The sequence below is a fragment of the Schistocerca cancellata genome, unplaced genomic scaffold, assembly GCF_023864275.1.
Source record: "Schistocerca cancellata isolate TAMUIC-IGC-003103 unplaced genomic scaffold, iqSchCanc2.1 HiC_scaffold_1150, whole genome shotgun sequence".
In the NCBI taxonomy this organism is placed as follows: Eukaryota; Metazoa; Arthropoda; class Insecta; order Orthoptera; family Acrididae; genus Schistocerca; species Schistocerca cancellata.
Genome location: NW_026047149.1, coordinates 5379706 through 5405027, shown reverse-complemented (window position 1 = coordinate 5405027; position 25322 = coordinate 5379706). Strand labels below are relative to the sequence as shown.

Here is a 25322-nt window from a genome sequence, read left to right as displayed (position 1 = left end):
ATGTTGACACTTCGATGTCGCCATATCGATTTATCGGTGGTAATGTTTACCGGCAATATATCGATATTTTCTGGATAATCCATCAAAAATGGTTCAAATGGCTCTGAGCACTATGGGACTTAACATCTTAGGTCATCAATCCCCTAGAACTTAGAACTACTTAAACCGAACTAACCTAAGGACATCACACACATCCATGCCCGAGGCAGGATTCGAACCTGCGACCGTAGCAGTCGCGCGGTTCCGGACTGAGCGTCTAGAACCGCGAGACCACCGCGGCCGGCGATAATCCATCGGTATATCGATATTTAGTAATTGGCCTAAACTGTAATTATGGTAGCTGCTTAGTAATAATTTTTTTTAGTCAGCGAAAGAAACCAAAGTGGCTGGGATTGTCGCACGACTGTTATTTGCTGGGCATCGGCTCTTCCCTTATTAGGAAAATGCAAACTTGTTGTGTACATAGTTCCGCGTAGTCAGCGCGTGCACAACTTTCCCACTAGAGCGCGCCCCGCTAAGCACAACAGCGCAGGCGCAGCGCTCGTCCGTCTCCGCACTACGAGACGGCGCTGCCTTAGAGACGGACCAAATTCTGCTTCCGCCGATCCGCGTATTAATACGTAACGCAGCTAATGAGATTGCTGCTAGCGTAGAATCTTGTATCCTCGCAGATCACACTCACGCAGTATACCTGAACGCGCGAGGTATTATAACTAGTGTACAGACCTCCGATTAGTCAGTCTGCACCAGTCTGCACCCAAGTTTCAGTCTGCGCCTAATAAGATTATCATATTCCTGTACATAGGAATGAAGAGAAATGTATAGGCACTTTGTCAAGTATCAGAGATATGTGAGAATAAGATTAACGTACGAAGACCAAATGAACTTCAGATTGTCACTTGTAAACAGCATCCAGAATAAAGTTGCGTAATGTATATGATTTTTATTCTTTTAATCAATGTGTGTGCAAATTAATCCTGTTTAAAGTTGGTCACCGTCAATCTGCTACTCTGAGCGTGCAAGTGGCATTTCTATCGTCTGACCTAACGGCAGAAGATAAACACGCCACGATAAGACCACGAGACATATTGCTGACACTCGCCTACTTCGCTAGAGCGACAAGTCAAATAATCTGATGGTGCCTGTACCGAAGGTCTTACAGCACGCAGACCACAAAACTGTAGGCGAGTCTCGCCTGAGGGAGTCGCGAGTGTTCCTTGGCAGCGTAGAGCAACACCTGCACCCCTGCACGGCGTGCGGCGCGACGCTGTATTGATTGCGTTATGTAATCTGCGGTCCCGTCCCACGGACTGCCGCCGCTCGCTTGCCTTAGCCTCCAGCTCTACCCCCCCCCCCCCCACCCCCAGCAACGCCGCGGCTGCCTCGCGGTGCCATAATTCGCACCGCTTCAGCCAATTACGGCGCTACGGCTTCTGCAGGAAGCGCCAGCCACCTCACACACCCAAAAGCGCCTTCCCACGCCCGCCGTACTTGCCCGCCAAACACTAAGCAAACCGCGACGAAAAATCAGTAAACGTAACAACACTTCCTACAGCTGCTTTTTTTTTTCTTTCCTTTTCTTTTCAGTCGTCAGTCTTCTGATAGGTTCGATGCGGCCCGTCTCGAATTCCTCTCCTGTGCCAACCTTCTCATCTCGCTGTTGCGCTAGACCTCATCAGCATAATTTCTTGAACATACTACCATCTCTGTCTTTATTTAGAGTTCCTACAGAAGATTAGATGGACGAAGTAGAGGGCATATACACTCATGGAAATTGAAATAAGAACACCGTGAATTCATTGTCCCAGGAAGGGGAAACTTTATTGACACATTCCTGGGGTCAGATACATCACATGATCACACTGACAGAACCACAGGCACATAGACACAGGCAACAGAGCATGCACAATGTCGGCACTAGTACAGTGTATATCCACCTTTCGCAGCAATGCAGGCTGCTATTCTCCCATGGAGACGATCGTAGAGATGCTGGATGTAGTCCTGTGGAACTTCTTGCCATGCCATTTCCACCTGGCGCCTCAGTTGGACCAGCGTTCGTGCTGGATGTGCAGACCGCGTGAGACGACGCTTCATCCAGTCCCAAACATGCTCAATGGGGGACAATTCCGGAGATCTTGCTGGCCAGGGTAGTTGACTCACACCTTCTAGAGCACGTTGGGTGGCACGGGATACATGCGGACGTGCATTGTCCTGTTGGAACAGCAAGTTCCCTTGCCGGTCTAGGAATGGTAGACAATGGGTTCGATGACGGTTTGGATGTACCGTGCACTATACAGTGTCCCCTCGACGATCACCAGTGGTGTACAGCCAGTGTAGGAGATCGCTCCCCACACCATGATGCCGGGTGCTGGCCCTGTGTGCCTCGGTCGTATGCAGTCCTGATTGTGGCGCTCACCTGCACGGCGCCAAACACGCATACGACCATCATTGGCACCGAGGCAGAAGCGACTCTCATCGCTGAAGACGACACGTCTCCATTCGTCCCTCCATTCACGCCTGTCGGGACACCACTGGATGCGGGCTGCACGATGTTGGGGCGTGAGCGGAAGACGGCCTAACGGTGTGCGGGACCGTAGCCCAGCTTCATGGAGACGGTTGCGAATGGTCCTCGCCGATACCCCAGGAGCAACAGTGTCCCTAATTTGCTGGGAAGTGGCGGTGCGGTCCCCTACGGCACTGCGTAGGATCCTACGGTCTCGGCGTGCATCCGTGCGTCGCTGCGGTCCAGTCCCAGGTCGACGGGCACGTGCACCTTCCGCCGACCACTGGCGACAACATCGATGTACTGTGGAGACCTCACGCCCCACGTGTTGAGCAATTCGGCGGTACGTCCACCTGGCCTCCCGCATGCCCACTATACGCCCTCGCTCAAAGTCCGTCAACTGCACATACGGTTCACGTCCACGCTGTCGCGGCATGCTACCAGTGTTAAAGACTGCGATGGAGCTCCGTATGCCACGGCAAACTGGCTGACACTGACGGCGGCGGTGCACAAATGCTGCGCAGCTAGCGCCATTCGACGGCCAACACCGCGGTTCCTGGTGTGTCCGCTGTGCCGTGCGTGTGATCATTGCTTGTACAGCCCTCTCGCAGTGTCCGGAGCAAGTATGGTGGGTCTGACACACCGGTGTCAATGTGTTCTTTCTTCCATTTCCAGGTGTGTAGATACTTCTGCGAATGAGAAGTAGCGCCTCTAAGTAGTCCCCAATTTGGCCTCAGCAGGCGGAATCCACACCGTTCAAGTGCATCCACCGAGGAAAAATCGCTGTTTGTGCCGGATAGCAAATCCACTTTTATCTCTAAATATGTATGAGGGAGTCTTGTTTTATGACGCGTTATAGTATCTCCTCGCTATTGACCTACGGAAGAGAAAACCTACTTAATGTAATCTGGTAGTTAATGAAGTCCCATTGAGTAGTGGTAGGTCCCCAGCAGCGCGATTGACTTATGGAGACTATTTATACTATTATCCAGTTTGCGAGTAATTGACGAAAAAAAAAGCAGAATTTTGTGTGACATTCAGAAGCGTTAAGAAAGGTGCATTATATAGTGTGCTTATGTGGTATAATGTTTAGAATAAAAGCTCCACATGAAGCAGGTTGTGTGCTCGAATCTCATCAGGTGTACTAATTTTTTTTCATTTTTAAGTCTTTATCGAAATGGTTTCGATCATTATTATTATTCAGTTAATTGGTTAAACGAAATTTTTTATTTCTGTTCCTTTGTCACATCATTTTAACCACCGTACGTACTATTTCATTCGTTTCATCTTTTTCTTTATATCATTCTTTTCACTATCGGATTTTTTGTGAGTATGAATTCAATTATATTTACCTACTACAATATCCTATTATTTGGCCAGCCGCGGTGGCCGAGCGGTTCTAGGCGTTTCCGTCAAGAACCGCGCGACTACGGTCGCAGGTTCGAATCCTGCCTGGAGCATGGATGTGTGTGATGTCCCTGGCTTAGTTAGGTTTAAGTAGTTCTAAGTTCTAGGGGACTGATGACCTCAGATGTTAAGTCCCATAGTACTCAGAGCCATTTGAACCATTTTTTGGTGGTTGTGCTCGGTACTGATTTCTTAGAATCTATGCACCCACATTGCGTGAAAATGTAATCACATGTCAGTTCTAGTATAATATATTTGACCAATGAATAACCGTTTATGATCTGCAGTCCGCATCTCGTGGTCGTGCGGTAGCGTTCTCGCTTCCCGCGCCCGAGTTCCCGGGTTCGATTCCCGGCGGGGTCAGGGATTTTCTCTGCCTCGTGACGACTGGGTGTTGTGTGCTGTCCTTAGGTTAGTTAGGTTTAAGTAATTCTAAGTTCTAGGGGACTGATGACCATAGATGTTAAGTCCCATAGTGCTCAGAGCCATTTGAACCATTTGATCTGCATTTCTTCTTGGTGTAGCAATTTTAATGACCAGTAGTCTACTTTTGAACCATTCTATTATTTGAAGAATTCGATCTTTTAGTTAAGAAACAAATAACCCAATAATCTATTTGTATTTGTGCAACGTTGCGAAAACTTTATTTTTGTTAGTAGATGTGCCCTTATTTTGCTCAGTAATACTTATACGAACATTTAAAACATAATCTAAATACCTACTGCACTAAGGACAAAATAATGCAAATGAAAATTTAAATGAAAGACGGGTTTGTGAGTAAATCGAAAGTCAAGCAAAATTAGAAATAATATAATGAACGTTATAATGTGGAAGAAAAGACAGGGTGAGAAAAAGAAATGAAATCGAAATTAATACAAAAAATTAATTAAAAACACATGAACGAAGATTTCAAGTGGAGGAAGAGCAAGATATGTAGTTGATATTATCATTAAAATTATGTGACAAAGAAATGGAATAAAAATAAAACAATTGAATCAGTTAACTGAATAAAAATAATGATCGAAGTCATTTGGATAAAAATTTAATAATGAAAGCATGTAGAGCGCCTGAAAGAGTCGAACCGACAACCTTCTGTAGGTGAAGCTGTTATCCTATCCATTATACCACGCAACCAGACTGCATAACCGAACTTTTCTAAAGCTATTGCACACAAAATACCGAATTTTTTTTCGTCAATTACTCATAAACGAGTGCCTATCAGGGTGAATGCAGTGTGTGATACGTGGGATCTTAACCTACATTACCGTATAGATGGTTTCAATAAGTATATCGCACCTCTGGGGACCTCTCCATGTTAATTCCAGATGCAGAAAAAAAAACATTGTACACCACTACAAAAGAACGAGTCGTTCGTACCGTGTTTCTGTGAGACTAGAAAGTGCCACAGAAATCCATCTGTCTCGGTGGGTACACTTGGCGATTCTCTTTAAGTGGCCCGCAGCCGCACATATGTGCAACACGTGAGTGTGTGGAGTGGGGGAGTGGGGAGTGGGGGGAGAGTGAAGTATGTAGAAATTGGCAGCGGTACAAAGAATTCTGGTCTCGACTCTGTCCTGCTTGGAGTGCTGCCAACTGTCTGGTGTGTGTGTGTGTGTGTGTGTGTGTGTGTGTGTGTGTGTGTGTGTGTGTGAGCCGACCGCAGGAACTCTTTTATCTGGCTGCGGTGTCGCCTGCCAAAGACGCAGCCTCTATACCGCAGCTACGAGCCCGATATCTTCCTTCCACATCTGCGTGCACACTGAGGTGAGGAAAAGTCACGGGATAGCGACATTAAGGGAAGGCAAACCTACGTTTGTAGCATTTGTAGACTTGGAGAAAGCTTTTGACAATGTTGACTGGAATACTCTCTTTCAAATTCTGAAGGTGGCAGGGGTAAAATACAGGGAGCGAAAGGCTATTTACAATTTGTACGGAAAGCAGATGGCAGTTATAAGAGTCGAGGGACATGAAAGGGAAGCAGTGATTGGGAAGGGAGTGAGACAGGGTTGTAGCCTCTCCCCGATGTTATTCAATCTGTGTATTGAGCAAGCAGTGAAGGAAACAAAAGAAAAATTTGGAGTAGGTATTAAAATCCATAGAGAAGAAATAAAAACTTTGAGGTTCGCCGATGGCATTGTAACTCTGTCAGAGACTGCAAAGGACTTGGAAGAGCAGTTGAACGAAATGGATGGTGTCTTGAAGGGAGGATATAAGATGAACATCAACAAAAGCAAAACGAGGACAATGGAATGTAGTCGTATTAAGTCTGGTGACGCTGCGGGAATTAGACTAGGAAATGAGACACTTACAGTAGTAAAGGAGTTTTGGTATTTGGGGAGCAAAATAACTGATGATAGTCGAAGCAGCGAGGATACAAAATGTAGACTTGCAATGGCAAGAAAAGCGTTTCTGAAGAAGAGAAATTTGTTAACGTCGAGTATAGATTTAAATGTCAGGAAGTCGTTTCTGAAAGTATTTGTATGGAGTGTAGCCATGTATGGAACTGAAACGTTGACGATAAATAAAGAAGAGAATAGATGCTTTCGAAATGTGGTGGTACAGAAGAATGCTGAAGATTAGATGGATAGATCACGTAAATAATGAGGAGGTATTGAATAGAATTGGGGAGAAGAGGAGTTTGTGGCACAACTTGACTAGAAGAAGGGATCGGTTGGTAGGACATGTTCTGAGGCATCAAGAGATGACAAATTTAGCACGGGAGGGCAGCGTGGAGGGTACAAATCGTAGAGGTAGACCAAGAGATGAATACACTAAGCAGATTCAGAAGGATGTAGGTTGCAGTAAGTGCTGGGAGATGAAGAAGCTTGCACAGGATAGAGTAGCGTGGAGAGCTGCATCAAACCAGTCTCAGGACTGAAGACCACAACAACAACAACAGCGACATGCAGACATGCAGATGGCGGTAGTATCGCGTACGTAAGGTATAATAGGGCAGCGCATTTGCGAAGCTGTCTTTTGTACTCAGTTGGCCTGCGTGAAGAGGCTTCCGACTCGATTACGGTAGCACGATGCGAATTAAAACAGACTTCGACAGCGGAATGGTAGTTGGAGGTAGACGCAGGGGACGTTCCAATTCGGAAATCGATGGGGAATTGTGCATTCCCAGATCCAGAGCGTGAAAAATGACACATTTCAGGCAATGCCTTCCGCCGAGGTCAAACCGGTGGCCCAGGGCTTTCACTTACCGACGGAGAGCAGCACCGTTTACGAAGAGTTGTCGGTGATGAGAGACAAGCAACAGTCCGTGAAATAACCACAGATATCAATGCGTAATCGTTTGGACAGTGTGGCGAAATATGGCGTTAATACTCTATGGCAGCATGATGATGATAAAGATGATGATGATGATGTTTAGCTTGTGGGGTCCTTAACTGCGCAGTTATCAGCGGCCATACAAAGTCCATCTACATCTACATCTACATCCATACTCCGCAAGCCACCTGACGGTGTGTGGCGAAGGGTACCTTCAGTACCTCTGTCGGTTCTCCCTTCTATTCCAGTCTCGTATTGTTCGTGGAAAGAAGGATTGTCGGTATGCCTCTGTGTGGGCTCTAATCTCTCTGATTTTATCCTCACGGTCTCTTCGCGAGATATACGTAGGAGGGAGCAATATACTGCTTGACTCTTCGGTGAAGGTATGTTCTCGAAACTTTGACAAAAGCCCGTACCGAGCTACTGAGCGTCTCTCCCGCAGAGTCTTCCACTGGAGTTTATCTATCATCTCCGTAACGCTTTCGCGATTACTAAATGATCCTGTAACGAAGCGCGCTGCTCTCCGTTGGATCTTCTCTATCTCTTCTATCAACCCTATCTGGTACGGATCCCACACTGCTGAGCAGTATTCAAGCAGTGGGCGAACAAGCGTACTGTAACCTGCTTCCTTTGTTTTCGGATCGCATTTCCTTAGGATTCTTCCAATGAATCTCAGTCTGGCATCTGCTTTACCGACGTTCAACTTTATATGATCATTCCATTTTAAATCACTCCTAATGCCTAGTCCAAGCTAATTATGGAATTAACTGCTTCCAGTTGCTGACCTGCTATACTGTAGCTAAATGATAATGGATCTTTCTTTCTATGTATTCGCAGCACATTACACTTGTCTACATTGAGATTCAATTGCCATTCCCTGCACCATGCGTCAATTCGCTGCAGATCCTCCTGCATTTCAGTACAATTTTCCATTGTTACAACCTCTCGATACACCACAGCATCATACGCAAAAAGCCTCAGTGAACTTCCGATGTCACCCCCTAGGCCATTTATGTATATTGCGAATAGCAACGGTCCTACAAAACTCCCCTCCGATACACCTGAAATCACTCTTACTTCGGAAGAGGTCTCTCCATTGAGAATGACATGCAGCGGTCTGTTGTCTAGGAACTCTTCAATTCAATCACACAATTGGTCCATATACTCTTACTTTGTTCATCAAGCGACTGTGAGGAACTGTATCGAACGCCTTGCGGAAGTCAAGAAAGACGGTATCTACCTGTGAACCCGTGTCTATGGCCCTCTGAGTCTCGTGGACGAATAGCGCGAGCTGGGTTTCACACGATCGTCTTTTTCGAAACCCGTGCTGATTGCTACAGAGTGGATTTCCAGTCTCCAGAAAAGTCATTATACTCGAACATAATACGCGTTCCAAAATTCTACAACTGATCGACGTTAGAGATATAGGTCTATAGTTCTGCACATCTGTTCGACGTCCCTTCTTGAAAACGGGGATGACCTGTGCCCATTCCCAATCCTTTGGAACGCTACGCTCTTCTAGATACCTACGGTACACCGCTGTCCCAGTCTTTACACAGTCTAATCTCCCACGTTGAAATGATGAGAACAACACAAACACCCAATGCCCAGGTAAGTCAGCAGACGACATCGCCTGCAGAGCCTCTCTTGGGCTCGTGACCGTATTGGATGGACCGTAAACGACTGGAAAACTGTGGCCTGTTCACATGAATCCCGATTTCAGTTGGTAAGAGGGGTGGTAGGGTTCAAGTGTGGCCCCACGAAGCCATGGACACAGCCGGCCGATGTGGCCGAGCGGTTCTAGGCGCTACAGTTTTCGAACCGCACGACCGCAACGGTCGCAGGTTCGAATCCTGCCTCGGGCATGGGTGTGTGTGATGTCCTTAGGTCAGTTAGGTTTAAGTAGTTCTAAGTTCTGGGGGACTGATGACCTGAGAAGTTAAGTACCATAGTGCTCAGAGCCATTTTTGAACCATGGACACTAGTTGTCAGCAAGCCACAGTACAAGCTGGAATGGTGTGCACTGTGTTTACATGGGATGGTCTGTTTCCCCTGGTCTAACTGAAGCGATCGTCGACTGGATATGGTAATGTCCGGCTACTATAGCTGACGTGATAGTATGGTGCATTGATTTTACGCTGTTGCCGTCTGGATAACCATTGCTTACTATAGTTCAATTCTTTTATCTTGGCGGTTGGCGCATGCCCGCCCAGACGCTGGAGGTTGCTGCGTTGGCAGTTGCACGCGCCAAGAGAAGCAGCGCCATAGTATAGTATAGTTCGCAAACTTACGTTGAGGGGGGAGCGCGCAGCTTATGAAGTAAAGCCGCCACGGCCGCATTAACCCTTTCGCTGCTACAGACACGTGCTCCCCGCATTCCACTCTGTGCGCGATTTTGTCATCACTGCACTGCTTGCCTGTGCTGAAACATGGTGTCCCGACTGCTTTGACACACTTTATCATTCGATTTCACAAATACTATTTGGCCCAAAAATTTGATTTTTATACATCTTGTCGACTGATACCTTTCCCCTACAAATGACTTAATTTTGTTTCGATGTTCAATGCAGTTATTTTGCAGCATTAGATGTACTAAACCACTGCACGAAATTCTGAAGAGTTTGCAGAGGTAAAAGTTCACAGCGTATACTTCCCTATGTTCGATTTTAGTTGCCACTAGAAATTTCAAAAAATGACATGCAAACGAATAAAATTTATGAAGTAAGACACATCGATCTTGTTTTTAAATAAAGAAAACGTTAAGCACCAAATAAGGTTAGAACTCAGAACCTTCTGCTCAGCAGCCAAACACCTTAACCATTACGCTAACACAGGTCAGCGTTCAGCCAATTTGCTGGAGGACTTTAAAGACTCACGCAAAAGACCGACACAGAGTGTTGGTATGACTATGAATTACTCATGTTTCGTCGAAGTACAATAGGAAATAAACAATTACCGTTGTTCTTTATTGCGAAAAAGCGGTTAGTGAGAATGATACAAACACCTTTCCTTGCTATCGCCTGAATTAGGAAGCTTATTGCTTGTTTGGTTTAATTAATTAATAGAATATGAAGCAATTGGTATAAAGAATGCTTTTTCCAAACTTTCTATAAAAGAAAGTCTGCTATCAAAAGACATTGCTTTTGTTCAGTTACTTCATTAATGACTGAACGTTCCTAAAACTGAAGACACTCGTCCATGCTCTGCACTGCAGTCGAGCTCTGGCAACGTCGTTCTCTGTTCATTGGCTGACTGTGTTTTGTGACGTCAGATGCGCAGAACGAACCTAAACTCGGCCGCCGTCATAAATGACGCGCACTTTAGGAGACCATCTGCAGCCGTTCATGGACTTCATGTTTCCAAAGAATGATGGAACTTTTATGAGTGACAATCCGCCGTGTCACTGGGCCACAACTGCATGTGGTTTCTTTTGAAGGACATTCTGGCAATTCGAGAAAATGATTGGGCCTCGACGTGAATCCCACCGAACATTTATGGGACATAGTAGAGAGGTCCGTTCGTGTACAAAATCCGGTACTGGCAAAACTTTCGCAATTCTGGACGGCTATAGAGGCAACGCGGCTGAGTATTTCTGCAGGGGCCTCCGACGAGTTGTTGACTCCGTATCACGTCGAGTCGGCGTACTCTAACAGTCAGACGAGTGTAATACTCCCCAACTCCGAAGAAGACAGGTGTGGACGGATGTGAATAGTATCAAACCATCTGGTTTTCTACATCTACATCCATATGTGATTACGTAGCCCGCATCTCGTGGTCGTGTGGTAGCGTTCTCGCTTCCCACGCCCGGGTTCCCGGGTTCGATTTCCGGCGGGATCAGGGATTTTCTCTGCCTCGTGAGGGCTGGGTGTTGTGTGCTGTCCTTAGGTTAGTTAGGTTTAAGTAGTTCTAAGTTCTAGGGGACTTATGACCACAGCAGTTGAGTCTCATAGTGCTCAGAGCCATTTGAACTACACTCCTGGAAATGGAAAAAAGAACACATTGACAACGGTGTGTCAGACCCACCATACTTGCTCCGGACACTGCGAGAGGGCTGTACAAGCAATGATCACACGCACGGCACAGCGGACACACCAGGAACCGCGGTGTTGGCCGTCGAATGGCGCTAGCTGCGCAGCGTTTGTGCACCGCCCCCGTCAGTGTCAGCCAGTTTGCCGTGGCATACGGAGCTCCATCGCAGTCTTTAACACTGGTAGCATGCCGCGACAGCTTGGACGTGAACCGTATGTGCAGTTGACGGACTTTGAGCGAGGGCGTATAGTGGGCATGCGGGAGGCCGCGTGGACGTACCGCCGAATTGCTCAACACGTGGGGCGTGAGGTCTCCACAGTACATCGATGTTGTCGCCAGTGGTCGGCGGAAGGTGCACGTGCCCGTCGACCTGGGACCGGACCGCAGCGACGCACGGATGCACGCCAAGACCGTAGGATCCTACGCAGTGCCGTAGGGGACCGCACCGCCACTTCCCAGCAAATTAGGGACACTCTTGCTCCTGGGGTATCGGCGAGGACCATTCGAAACCGTCTCCATGAAGCTGGGCTACGGTCCCGCACACCGTTAGGCCGTCTTCCGCTCACGCCCCAACATCGTGCAGCCCGCCTCCAGTGGTGTCGCGACAGGCGTGATAGAGGGACGAATGGAGACGTGTCGTCTTCAGCGATGAGAGTCGCTTCTGCCTCGGTGCCAATGATGGTCGTATGCGTGTTTGGCGCCGTGCAGGTGAGCGCCACAATCAGGACTGCATACGACCGAGGCACACAGAGCCAACACCCGGCATCATGGTGTGGGGAGCGATCTCCTACACTGGCCGTACACCACTGGTGATCGTCGAGGGGACACTGAATAGTTCACGGTACATCCAAACCGTCATCGAACCCATCGTTCTACCACTCCTAGACCGGCAAGGGAACTTGCTGTTCCAACAGGACAATGCACGTCCGCATGTATCCCGTGCCACCCAACGTGCTCTAGAAGGTGTAAGTCAACTACCCTGGCCAGCAAGATCTCCGGATCTGTCCCCCATTGAGCATGTTTGGGACTGGATGAAGCGTCGTCTCACGCGGTCTGCACGTCCAGCACGAACGCTGGTCCAACTGAGGCGCCAGGTGGAAATGGCATGGCAAGCCGTTCCACAGGACTACATCCAGCATCTCTACGATCGTCTCCATGGGAGAATAGCAGCCTGCATTGCTGCGAAAGGTGGATATACACTGTACTAGTGCCGACATTGTGCATGCTCTGTTGCCTGTGTCTATGTGCCTGTGGTTCTGTCAGTGTGATCATGTGATGTATCTGACCCCAGGAATGTGTCAATAAAGTTTCCCCTTCCTGGGACAATGAATTCACGGTGTTCTTATTTCAATTTCCAGGAGTGTATTTTGTGATTACGTAGGATTTCCCGGCGTAATAAGTCTTGAAAGTCTCTTCGGGTTTGCTGCCGGATCCTAAAATCAACTTCACTCGATATTTCGGCGATCCAACTGGTCGCCATCTTTAGGAGAATGCTGCTTCTGCTGATGGGTCCCGCTGAGAACTGACGCCAGGTTGCAAATCGACGTCCTATACAGGCCGCCGTTCAGTAGACGGCGCATGCGCCACCCGTCACGGTTTCTGCCTTCCAAGACAGGGAGTTGGCGCCGCCCTTAGTGAAACTCTGCTGGCAGCGATATATCGCACTCAGGGCCGCACCGAAGAACGTTCAGTTTTGATGCGAGATAATACAGGATTCCACGTCATGCTGAGAGGAAACCCATTGTCCCTGTTGATTACATTATCAGCCAACCTAATTTCAATCGCCTTCGGTTAGTTAGGTTTAAGTAGTTCTAAGTCTAGGGGACTCATGACCTCAGATGTTGAGTCCCATAGTGCTCAGAGGCATTTGGACCATCTTTCGAATTCTCTGCACGTTATTCTGCAAGTTCTTACTATCTTCTGGCGTTGCTACTTTGTTGCAGACAACCGTGACATCTGCGAACAGTATCAGAGAGCATCCGACGCTGTCTACTAGATCATTTACATATACTGTAAACTGTAACGATCTTATCACACTTCCTTGGGGTGCACCGGAAATTACGTTTACATCTGTCGATTTTGTTCCGTTAAGAGCGACGTCTACAAGGAAGTCTTGAATGCAGTCGCAATTTTGGTCCAATAGTCGCTAAACTCTTATTTTTATCACTAAACGGCAGTGCGGGACGGTGTATGAGGAGCATAATGTTGCATGAATGGAACACGGTGAGGATTGTAGAAGTCATTATATTCACTAATAGGGAAAAGTTAAAAAAAATCATAGAGAATATGAAACTGCCTGGCACATTAAAACTGTGTGTCGGCCCGAGACTCGAACCCGGGACCTTTGCCTTTCGCGGGCAAGTGCTCTACCATCTGAGCTACCCAAGCACGACTGACGCCCGGTCCTCACAGCTTCACTTCTGCCAGTACCTCGTCTCCTACCTTCCAAACTTTACAGAAGCTCTCCTGCGAACCTTGCAGAACTAGCACTCCTGAAAGAAAGGATATTGCGGAGACATGGCTTAGCCACAGCCTGGGGGATGTTTCCAGAATGAGATTTTCACTCTGCAGCGGAGTGTGCGCTGATATGAAACTTCCTGGCAGATTAAAACTGTATGCATAGAGACTATACCTTTTTCTATGCGAGCTAAATATCATCGCCCATTATATTGAGATGTCTGCCGACCCGAGTCACTCGCTCCCACCCACCACAGATTCGATGAAACACATTCAGGGCTGTGTCACCATTACGTTCCATCGTGAACGAAACAATAAAAAATTTTCACGTATATGCTAAAAGTTCGCAAGCCGTATATTATTTAGCTTCACCTAAGAGTATTTATTACTTCATATTTCTCGGATTTTTGCCCACCACACACGTCCACTGCCACGCACCGGTACCAAACAACCGCAATCAGACGATAACTGCATTTATAACATACTTAATGAGATAAACTTCTGCGTCCATGTCGTGATACACATGGCTTCTCCCATGCCATGACCAACTACGGCTTTCTCAGCTAGTTGTAGGCCTATATAAAAATTGAAAATTTGGAAATTTGTGGTAAGGTATTATGGGACCAAACGTCTAAGGGCATCGGTCCCTAGGCTTACACACTAATTAAACTAACTTAAACTTACACTAAGGACAACACACTTACACCCATGCCCGAGGGAGGACACCAACCTCCGACGGAGGAAACGCCCGGACCGTGACAAGACGCCCTAGACCGCGCGGCTATCCCGCGCAGCATATAAAAATGTATGAGAAGTATACAGTGTGTAAATATTAAGTTGACAAACCAGAATAACTCGAAAAGTAAGCTTCACACGGAAAAATGTGTACAATCCGAATTTGATTATTTTCGAGGGGCGCATCTGCTGGTGCTAAAATTAGCCAGCCACCCCAGCCCCCTGGGGGTGGGGCGGGAGGCAACTTTAAAATTTCTGCAGAATCAGATTCTACATAAAAAAATTAGGTACATTATCTCTTAAACATTTGTTTTGATTCTTGGTAGTTGGCGCTGTAATTCAAGAAAATCCAGATTCAGAAGGATGTAGGTTGCAGTAGGTACTGGGAGATGAAGAAGCTTGCACAGGATAGAGTAGCATGGAGAGCTGCATCAAACCAGTCTCAGGACTGAAGACCACAACAACAACAACATCTACATCTACATATACATGGATACTCTGCGAATCACATTTAAGTGCCTGACTGAGGGTTCATCGAACCACCTTCCCAATTCTTCAAAAATGTTCAAATGTGTGTGAAATCCTATGGGACTCAACTGCTAAGGTCATCAGTCCCAAAGCTTACACACTACTTAACCTAAATTATCCTAAGGACAAACACACACACCCATGCCCGACAGAGGACTCGAACCGCCGCTGGGACCAGCCGCACAGTCCATGGCTGCAGCGCCCCAGACCGCTCGGCTAATCCCGCGCCGCTAAAATCCGTGTCCTAATTAGGTTCGTGAGTCAAAAAAAATGGTTCAAATCGCTCTGAGCACTATGGGACTTAACATCTGAGGTCATCAGTCCCCTAGAATTTAGAACTACTTAAACCTAACTAACCTAAGGTCATCACACACTTCCATGCCCGAGGCAGGATTCGAACCTGCGACCGTAGCAGCAGCGCGGTTCCAGACTGAAGCGCCTAGAACCGCTCGGCCACACTGGCCGCCGTTCGTGAGTCAGTTAGTGTATTAGTTAATGAGTTCACTAGTTAGTGAGTAGGATGTTTGGTTAGATAGTTAGCTAGTCAGATGATTGATAACTGAAAGATGTGTGGCCTCATGGCCACGAAACAAACAAAACTTATCCGAATCTGCGGAAAAAATTAATACAGTATTTGGGTCAACATTTGTAAAACTCTAATTCCTCTCTCTCATACCCCACCCTCTGAGGACAGAGGGAGAGTTTTAGTTTTAGCGAATCAAAACTTATGAAGTAAATAAGTATTTTTTATTCGTTCGTAACCATTTTCCACGGAAAAATGAGAACGTGGATTTTCTTGAATTATAGCGCCAACTAACAACAATCAAAACAAATGTTTAAGACAAAATGTACGTAGTTTTTTATGTAGAAACTGATTCTGCAATAAAAATGGGGGTTCCCATTTGAAATTTTAAAGTTCCCTCCCGCCCACACTCATGGGGCTGGGGTGGCTGGCTAATTTTAGCTCTAGCACATATCCCCCTCGAAAATAATCAAGCAGACCGGAGTGGCCGAGAGGTTCTAGGCGCTACAGTCTGGAGCCGCGCGACCGCTACGGTCGCAGGTTCGAATCCTGCCTCAGGCATGGATGTGTGTGATGTCCTTAGGTTAGTTATGTTTAAGTAGTGCTAAGTTCTGGGGGGACTGATGACCACTGCTTTTAAGTCCCATAGTGCTGAGAGCCGTTTCGAACCAAAATAATCAACTTTGAATTCTACACATTTTTTCGTGTGAAGCTTACTTTTCGAGTTATTCTGGTTTGTCAACTTAAAATTTACACCCTGTCTAGTGAATGAAAAATTTGTACCCCAGAAATCAGAAAGGGGGCAATTGCCCCCTGCTCGTAACCTACTTGCGTATGCTTATGTCAGGTGGTGTAATGTAATAGAACACCACTCGCCGACCCAAAAACGAGTGTTTTTCGGTCTCAGACACAGAAAGGGGATTTCGGAAATATTTATTGCCGCTTCTAAACCTGGCCTAACGGTTGTGTGTACGTCGGATCTGGCAACCGGTTTGTTGTTGTTAGCACTTGCACAACTCGCCGGTGGTGGGAGATAGACCTCAAGTGTTTATTTCCACACCACGGCGTTTTCATCCGACACCCACCGCATATTGCCCGATTCGAGTGCGGTGCGTGAGCTTAATCGACCAGCACGAAGTAGCTGACTCGCGAATTCGAGGATAAAAATGAGGGCTCAAGCTCGACCGAAATCTGCACCAACGTAGGAACCCAGTAGCAGACACTTGCTGTCGCATCGTTTGCGACATGTCGAGCTGAATAACCTCTTCCATACCGACCAGCCAGAACTTGCTGTGCCTGGCTGTAGTTTTGTGGCCTCCGTGAGACAGCGGCGGGACTTTGATGCGCCACTCTGTGTGATTACCGGCAGATCTTACAGATGATATGACTGCCCGTATCGCTATTGGCTATTTAACACTGTCAAAAATATGGCTCTGAGCACTATGGGACTTAACATCTGAGGTCATCAGTCTCCTAGAAGTTAGAACTACTTAAACCTTACTAACCTAAGGAGACCACACACATCCATGCCCGAGGCAGGATTCGAACCTGCGACCGCAGCAGTCACGCGGTTCCGGACTGACGCGCCTAGAACCGCTCGGCCACCGCGGCCGGCTATTTAACACTATCCAGACGGCATGTGTAGCCTAGAGAATGCTGCGGAGTTAGGACTGTTGTTATTTTTTAAAAAAACTGGGAATCTGACATATCGATATTTAAAAATATATGGTTGACGTCTCTCGACGGACCGAAGAAAAGTATCGATATATCGATGGAAAAACTGTCGACTTATTGTCCTACAAAAATATCTGCTCCCTATTGCAAACATAGTGCCGCATTTAGAGCTCTGTATTTAGCACTCCGTATTCAGGCCACGAGTGGCCCATCGGAACCATCCGACCGCCGTGTCATCCTCAGATGAAGATGGCGTGTGGTCAGCACACCGCTCTCCCGGTCGTCACGATGGTTTTCTGTGACCGGAGCCGCTAGTATTTGGTCGAGTAACTCCTTAGTTGGCATCACGAGGCTGAGTGCACCCCGAAAAATGGCAACAGCACACGGCTGCCCGGCCGGTCACCCATCCAAGTGCCGGCCACGTCCAACAGCGCTTAACTTCGGCGATCTGACGGGAACCGGCGTATCCACTGCGGCAAGGCCGTTGCCTAGCTCTATATTTAAGTACTGATTTATTAGCAGATATTCTGCGCATCTAGAACCTAGCAGCCTGCCTATCCCCTTCACAGCAAGAATTGAAAAGAAGACGATGCACGCTCACGCTTCCCGATAACGACTTTGCTAACAGTGGTAACACAATAAAAGGTGTCCCATGGCCCGGCCGGTGTGGCCGAGCAGTTGTAGGCGCTACACTCTGGAACCGCGAGACCGCTACGGTCGCAGGCTCCAATCCTTCCTCGGGCATCGATGTGAGTGATGTCCTTAGGTTAGTTAGGTTTAAGTAGTTCTAAGTTCTAGGGGACTGATGACCTCAGAAGTCCCGTAGTGCTAAGAACCATTTGGTGTCCGATCAGTCCGTCGTTCTGTTTCGCCACATATCGCATTTGTACGGAACACTTCATGTCGACTTCCCCATTGTTTCATATTTGCCAATACCAGCGACCTAGCAGTAGTGTTAAAATTGTGTGGCGATGCCAAACGTTGCAGTTTCTATTGGTAGCGCCGATTACGTCAGCATTTACCCTCGCAGGTGTCGGTCCACCGCAAAGACTAACCTTGTCATTTAGATTTTTGTTCACCATTTTCAGCACTTGTTTCTGAAGAATGCCGATGCGAAGAAATAGGGCACTAGTTGCTTTAAGAATAGATTTTTTGCGCAACTGGTGTACTAGTTCTTACAACGAAATGAATACCCCTGCCTGAATACAGCCGTTGGTATAAGTTAACGGGGGCAGCTGAAAATGTGTGACCCGACCGGGACTCGAACCCGGGATCTCCTGCTTATATGACAGATGCTCTATCCATCTTTTTTATTTTTATTTTATTTTTTTATTTTTTTCTATCCAACTTTTTTTCTTTTTTTATCCATCTTTTTTAATAGTAAAAAAAGGACTGTGTTGAAAATAAAGAAATAAAAAAACAGACGAACGGGACTCTATCCAGTGATTACGGGGCTTGAACGCTAACCATTTTTTACCACTTTTTTGTTTTTTTATTTTTTAAATTTATTTTTTAATTGTTCTATCAACCTTTTTTTTGGTGCCTAAAACCAGCGCCTTTTTTTTCCCAATGTCAGGCTTACCACCTTTGCTGACATACATTTTGTTGTACTACCGCATAAATAGTGTCTACAATGTCCATATGTTGACAAATAGTGGCTACTTAGAAAATTAATTAATTAAGGAAATGAATAAAACTGAAAATGCCCAAATGAAAGACATGAAGACATTGCGGATAGTACAAATACAAAAGAAACATGCTCCTGTAGCAATGAAATGAAATTCGTGCCGGGGGCGACACCTGCTCACGACCCGACGTTCGATAGAGCAAGAGAGCCATCTATCGACTCGTTCTCCAGACGTTGGTGTAAGACTGGGTCGTCTTCTCGAAACTAACTAAGGGTCCGTAAGTGTGATCGATGTCTATCTCGGCTTCTGCGTCCATCTCATCTCTCACCCGTCACACCCCATCTGGCCGGCGGGTCGGTAAATGTAAGTCGCAAGTAATTAGCGAAGTCTTGCCCATATTTCTTATGCTGTTGCAGCTTCGTGCGTCCATCCAGGAGAAAATGCCAAAAATCAATTTTGTCCTTTTCCGATTCGTTAAACACGTAGCCCACCACCATTCCCCATTCACTGCATTGGATTTTTTTGGACCGGAAAATAAGATTCTTGGGGGAAAAAAAGTGTGTCTGATGAAATTGTGTGAGGGGCGGAGCGTAGCAGGAACGCCAATATCTGTTGTGCCAAGTGCCACACTGGAGCCGTCCCACTACATGCTAAACGATGTTCATCAGTGTCCACTGTTGCGCAGCCTAAACATAGTGGAGTGTCTGCCAAATGAATCGCGTGCCGCCGTTGATTCGTTGCAAACTTCCTATTTATCACCACATACCATGTTGAGCGTACCGACGTTGGGAGGTAAACGTTCCGTATATCGCGCCATATCTGTCGCCAGTTCTTGTCTGGGTACTTCTTTTCCAGGGTATTCCTGGGGCACCGGCGCAGTAAGAGTTGGTATACATCTCGCGTCGTCGGTAGTCGTGTTGTTGGGAAGGAATCTCTGACATAGCTAAGCTCAAAAAAAAAAAAAAAAAAAAAAAAAAAAAAAAAAAAAAAAAAAAAAAAAAAAAGGCCCACACCGACCGGGGGCAGCATTGAAGTGGGCGCTAGTACATGGGCCAACCCGCCCGAGATATTGCGGAATTGACCGCGCCACTGTCGGAAAATCGTACTGACGAATAACGTCCGTGCCTTTTCATATACGTTCACTAGACCACCTCTCCAGGTGGTAGCGTAAGTGTTGTGTATCGGATCTTAAACAGGTGGCCCACACTCACGTAGGTTCCGTAAGTTGCTTGTATCCGTGATGCCATTGTGCGCGTTAAAGGCAGGACATGCGCTACGTGAGTGAGTCTCGGTGCTAGGTACACGTTAACATAGGTCACCCTCTGAATCATATCCAACGCTCTTAATTTCTGTAACAGCACCATTGTCCGCATCAGCTTCAATATGCGTCGGTAGTTATCCGCTGCTGTCCGCAGCACATCCGTGTGGAACGTAACACCTAGACATTTTATGGTCTTAACTAACATGAGCTGTCCTTCCTCCCCCGGTTGTAATCCTCGTTATGCAGCGTGATTTCTGTAGATTAAGCACGCTTCCTGCCGCCATCCCGTATCGCTGTATCCATGCCAACGCCGTACGTACTTCGTCGCCTGTCCTTGCCACCAGCATCACATCGTCAGCGTAAGCGCGGCAATGAAAGGTCAGTTGTGGCAACGGCACTCCCTCCAACCGTCTGCGGAGACCATATAGACAGGGTTACAAAGCCATTGCATACAAAAATATCGAAAGGGGGCAACCTTGACGAACTGACCTTGAAATAACAATGTAGTCAGTGCCCCGTCCATTCACCGAGACCTTTGATCGCACGCCGTGTAACAGTCGCATGATCACTAGAATGAAGGGCTTTGGGATTCCCAATCTGCCCATCACCGCATGCAAAAAGGTGTGATTCACTCTGTCGAACGCATGATCGAAGTCAATAGCGACGATTGCCCCACGCACTCGGCATGCCGCTGCTAATGCGATGATATCTCGGTAGTCACCGAGCGCCGTATGTACGTTACTCTTACCGACGAGGCAAGTTTGATCTATGAGGAGTCTATCAGAAATTGAAGACCGCAGGCGAGCCCCAAGGATGCGCGCGAAAATCTTACAGTCGCAGTTCAAGAGTGTGAGTGGTCTATAATCTCCTGGCCTTCTGCCACCGCGTGGTTTGGGTATTGGGATGATGATACCCTCCGTGAATTCGGCAGGTATCTCAGTCTGCGGTAACAGGAGTTCGTTGTACATCTGAATCCAGGTCCGTCCCATGAGGTATGCAAAGGCGCGGTAAAATTCAGTTGGGAAGCCGTCCTGTCCTGGGGACTTGTTCGGAGCCCCCCTGGCAATTGCGTCTGTCAGCTCGTCCTCTGTTATCGCTGTGATGAAAGTCTCTGCATCCAGGGGTGGTCCTCTATCTGGCATTTCCGAGATGACATCATGTAGTGTCTCGTGGTTCCCTTGTACACGTCCATATAACTGGCGGAAATAGTCGGTAAACACATGCGCAATATCACGCTGGTGCACAACTTGCTGGCCAGTTTCAGAGATTAGTTCCCTGATCAATGTCCTGCGTCGTCGTTGGCGTTCACGTACCACGTGGTGCATGGAGGGGGATTCGGCAGCAGCTGTGTCCGCCAATCTCGCCCGGACCATTATACCTTCCATTCTTAGTCTCGTCAGCTGTAATAACTTGGCTTTTATCCTGCGCATGGCCGTGTGCCTTTCCGGCGATGGCTGTTGGGTCATCAGCTCCCTCAGGGCTGTAAAATAAAAATCAGCCGTTGTGCGGTTCCACTGCGATTTGTCCTGCCCGTATCGTATCAACGTTCTCCGTAACGTTGGTTTTGCGCATTTAATCCACCACTGGAGAACCGAGGTGTACGCTCGTTGGCGGCGAACGCAGGTCTCCCAGGCCGCCTCTATCGACCGGTGACATTCAGTGTCACGTAAAAGTGCACAATTCATTTTCCAGTGACCCTTACTCCGCCATATCTTCTGACGCGTTAGTGAAATCGTACAGACGTACGCCATATGATCCGTAAAAGCCGCTGGCCAGATTTCGGCATCCAGTATCGCCGTCCGTAGAGCTCGTGTCACGTACACTCTATCAAGTCTACTCGCCGAGTGTCCCGTTACAAGCGTATAACCCGGTCTGTCGCCATGCTGCAGTTCCCAGGTATCCAGAAGCGCCATTTCGGTAATCAACGCACGCAGTTCCATGCATGGCACGTAATTAGGTACTTGGTCCTTTTTGTCGACGACACAGTTAAATTCGCCGCCCACTATATAGTTATCATAGCGTCCAGCGAACAACGGTGCTATCTCTTCGGTGTAAAAGGTCGCCCTTTCCCTTCATTTTGTGGAGCCAGATGGCGCGTATAAATTGATGAATCGAACGCCGTCGACAGTGATCGCTATGCCACGTGCCGAAGGGAGAGACATGGCGTCCTCCAGTCCTATTGCTTCCCTGGTGAGAATCGCCACACCGCATCCACTTTCATCGTGCACTGAATAATGTGCCTCGTAACCGTAGAACTCTGGCGGCGATGTGAAACGCACTTCTTGTAGGAGTACAATATCCACGTCCGCAGCGCGCAACATATCTTTCAGCATTTGAATTTTAAGCGGTGTCCGAATGCCATTCATGTTTATCGTTGGAATGCGGTACGCCTGGCGTGTGTTCATCAGTTGTAGGGCGGTGTCATTAAGCGTCTATCTGCACCCCACGGCGCTCCTCACCACACCAAGTTGTTCAACATTTCCCGACCCCTCCCGGCCTCTGGCCAGGACTATCCTCAATCGTCGCGTTCGTATTTTCATTCTGTTCCTGTTGGTCCATTTCTTGCGCCCAGTCCCCCAGCATATTTCCGGAACTGGTCGAAGGATGGGAGGCAACGTTGTCACCGCTCTGGTGTTGGACAGTTGTCATCTCCACTTCTGCCTTCCGGTCACCAGAAGGAGAATTCAAGTTATCGTCGCTGTGTAATTCCTGCGCCGTCATCTCGGTATCTGTTGGATCCTCTGGTCTCAGGTCGATACTGTCGTTGTCGTCCACTGTCCCCTCGGGACTATGGCTATCGTCAGCAGCTATCGTCAGCAGAAGTCAGTCGACGCTTCTTTCTTCTCTTCGGCGAACGCTGTTTCCGTTGCCTTGCTTCCGCATCGGCTGTTTGGGCTGCGTATGCTCCGTCTTGGGCCTGGCCTATCACGCTCTCGGTGGAAGCACTGGCAGCCACCACGGATGAGCCTGGAGCGGCCGTCAGCTGCATCTCTTGTGTGGTGTCCTGTGTCTGCTGTGGTGGAACCGGTGGTCGGGGTTCCAGTCCGTTGGTGTCCATGTTCTCTATAAGGGGGAGCTGCTAGTGGCCATCGGAAGTCTCCCTCACGTCGCCTCTCAGGGCTTCCACAAAGGTCAACGGTAAGACAGTCATCTGTTGTGGCTCCTGAACGTCATCCCGTGGAGTTTGCACTAAACGTCGCTGGAGGCATTCCGAGCGGACGTGACCTTCTTTCCCGTACCACGAGCAAGTGCGACGTTGCCCATCATACAGTATAATCGCTCGACAACCTCCTATGTACAAATAAGAGGGGACGTGCTTTCGCAGTTCTATCCGTATTTGTCTGACCCCATTTAAAACGGGGTACGTGGTAAAACTCGTCCATTTTTCGGCCACATGGGATAGAACTGTACCGTACGGTCGAAAGGCGTCGGTAACAAGTTCAGACAGGACCTCAAACGGAAGTTCGAAGACTCGTATAGTGCGGATCCCCATTCCCGTGTGATCGACTGTAACCGCACCAACATTCCCGTCGGCATGACAGAAACGATACCCGTTCGGTGATCGTTGTAAAAGTCTTTCGCAAGCAGCCTCGTCAACAAGCTTGACATAGACGGCACTTGAATCTATCGATAAATTGATCCCCACGATTTCCTGTGGATCGATTTTTACCTCTTCTCTTAAGAAACGTTCGATCTCGTGTGCCTTTGGTCGTGTATAGTCGTTCGCAAAACTGAATTTCAAAGTCGTTTTTCTGTACGACTGTGCCATCTCGTTCTACACTCACAACGCCGCACACGCGAAGCTGCTCCGGCGTAAACAAAACGGCGCGCGCACCACAGCGCGGCCGGCCGGCAACACGGTCCGCACTGTGTCACTGCCGAAGGCAGACTGCCCATCTGAGCCACCGAGGACACAGATGAATAGCGCGGCTGCAGGGACTTATCCCTTGCACGCTTCCCGTGAGACCCACATTCCCACCTTATTGTTCCGCACTATATCCATAGTGCTCCTGCCCATTATACTCATTAGTCGCGGCTTTACTGCCGATTCCCGTGAGAGTTCGGGCACTGTTTGTGCAGCCGCAGAGAAGAATATGGTCAAATGGACGGTGAGCCTTTACCATATATATATATGAAGATGGTATCTGTTCTTTCGAACATGTCCGAAAGAACAAAAATGGTTAAAATGGCTCTGAGCACTATGGGACTTAACTTCTGAGGTCATCAGTCCCCTAGAACTCAGAACTACTTAAACCTAACTAAAGTGAGGACATCACACACATCCATGCCCGAAGCAGGATTCGAACCCGCCATCATAGCGGTCGTGCGGTTCCAGATTGTAGCGGCTAGAACCACTCGGCCACCTCAGTCGGCGAAAGAACAGATACTTTATATATGTACTAGTTCTTCATATCGGGCCGGCCAGTGTGGCCGAGCGGCTGTAGGCGCTTGAGTCTCGAGCCGCGCGACCGCTACGGTCGCAGGTTCGAATCCTGCCTCGCGGATGGATGTGTGTGACGTCCTTAGTGTAGTTAGGTTTAAGTAGTTCTAAGTTCTAGCGGACTGAAGACCTCGGTCCCATAGCGCTCAGAGCCATTTGAACCATTTTGAACCGGGCTCTGGTCAGCCACGTGGTACTACTGAGAACGAAGAGCGTCTTGTTCGGCGTAGGGCTCTGGCGCACCGTACTGCATCTGCAGCAGCAACTTGAACAGGAGTTGGTACCACAGTGACGCAGCGAACTGTTACAAGTCGGTTACTCTAAGGACAGCTCCGACCCAGGCGCCCTGCAGTGTGCTTTCCACAGACCCCAAACCACCGCCATTTGCAGCTTCAGAGGCTTCAAGCGAGAACTCACTGGAGGCCAGGTTCGAGGTCTCGTGTGATTTCTGATTAACGATGGTTCCGCCTCGGTGCCAGCGATGGCCGTATGTTGGTTAGAAGCAAACGGTTGAGGGCCTACAACCAACCTGTCTGCCTGCTACACACACTGGAGTTACAGTCTCGGGTGCGGTTCCGTATGACAGCAGGAACACTCTCCTGGTTGTGCCACGCAGCCTGATTGCAAATTTGTACTTCAGTCCCGTGATTCGACGTGTTGTGCTGCCATTCGTGAACAGCATTCCACGATGTAGCTTTCCAACAGGATAACGCCTGGCCACATATCGCTGTTGTAACCCAGCGTGCCCTATAAAGTTTCAACGCGTTGCCTTGGCCCGCATTATCACCAGACGTGTCTCGAACGATCGCTCCAAAGTTACGCACAACCAGCAATAACCGTCCCTGTACTGACCGACCACGTGG

The 25322-nt window shown here is 48.0% G+C and overlaps 1 protein-coding gene and 1 pseudogene across 1 annotated transcript in view; both read right to left on the bottom strand.

Annotated features, from left to right (window-relative positions):
• Positions 1-25322, bottom strand: part of LOC126159971 (voltage-gated potassium channel subunit beta-2-like) — a 683413-nt gene that overhangs the window by 125299 nt on the left and 532792 nt on the right. The gene's annotated exons all lie outside the window — the stretch shown is intronic.
• Positions 17501-17618, bottom strand: LOC126160076 (5S ribosomal RNA; annotated as a pseudogene).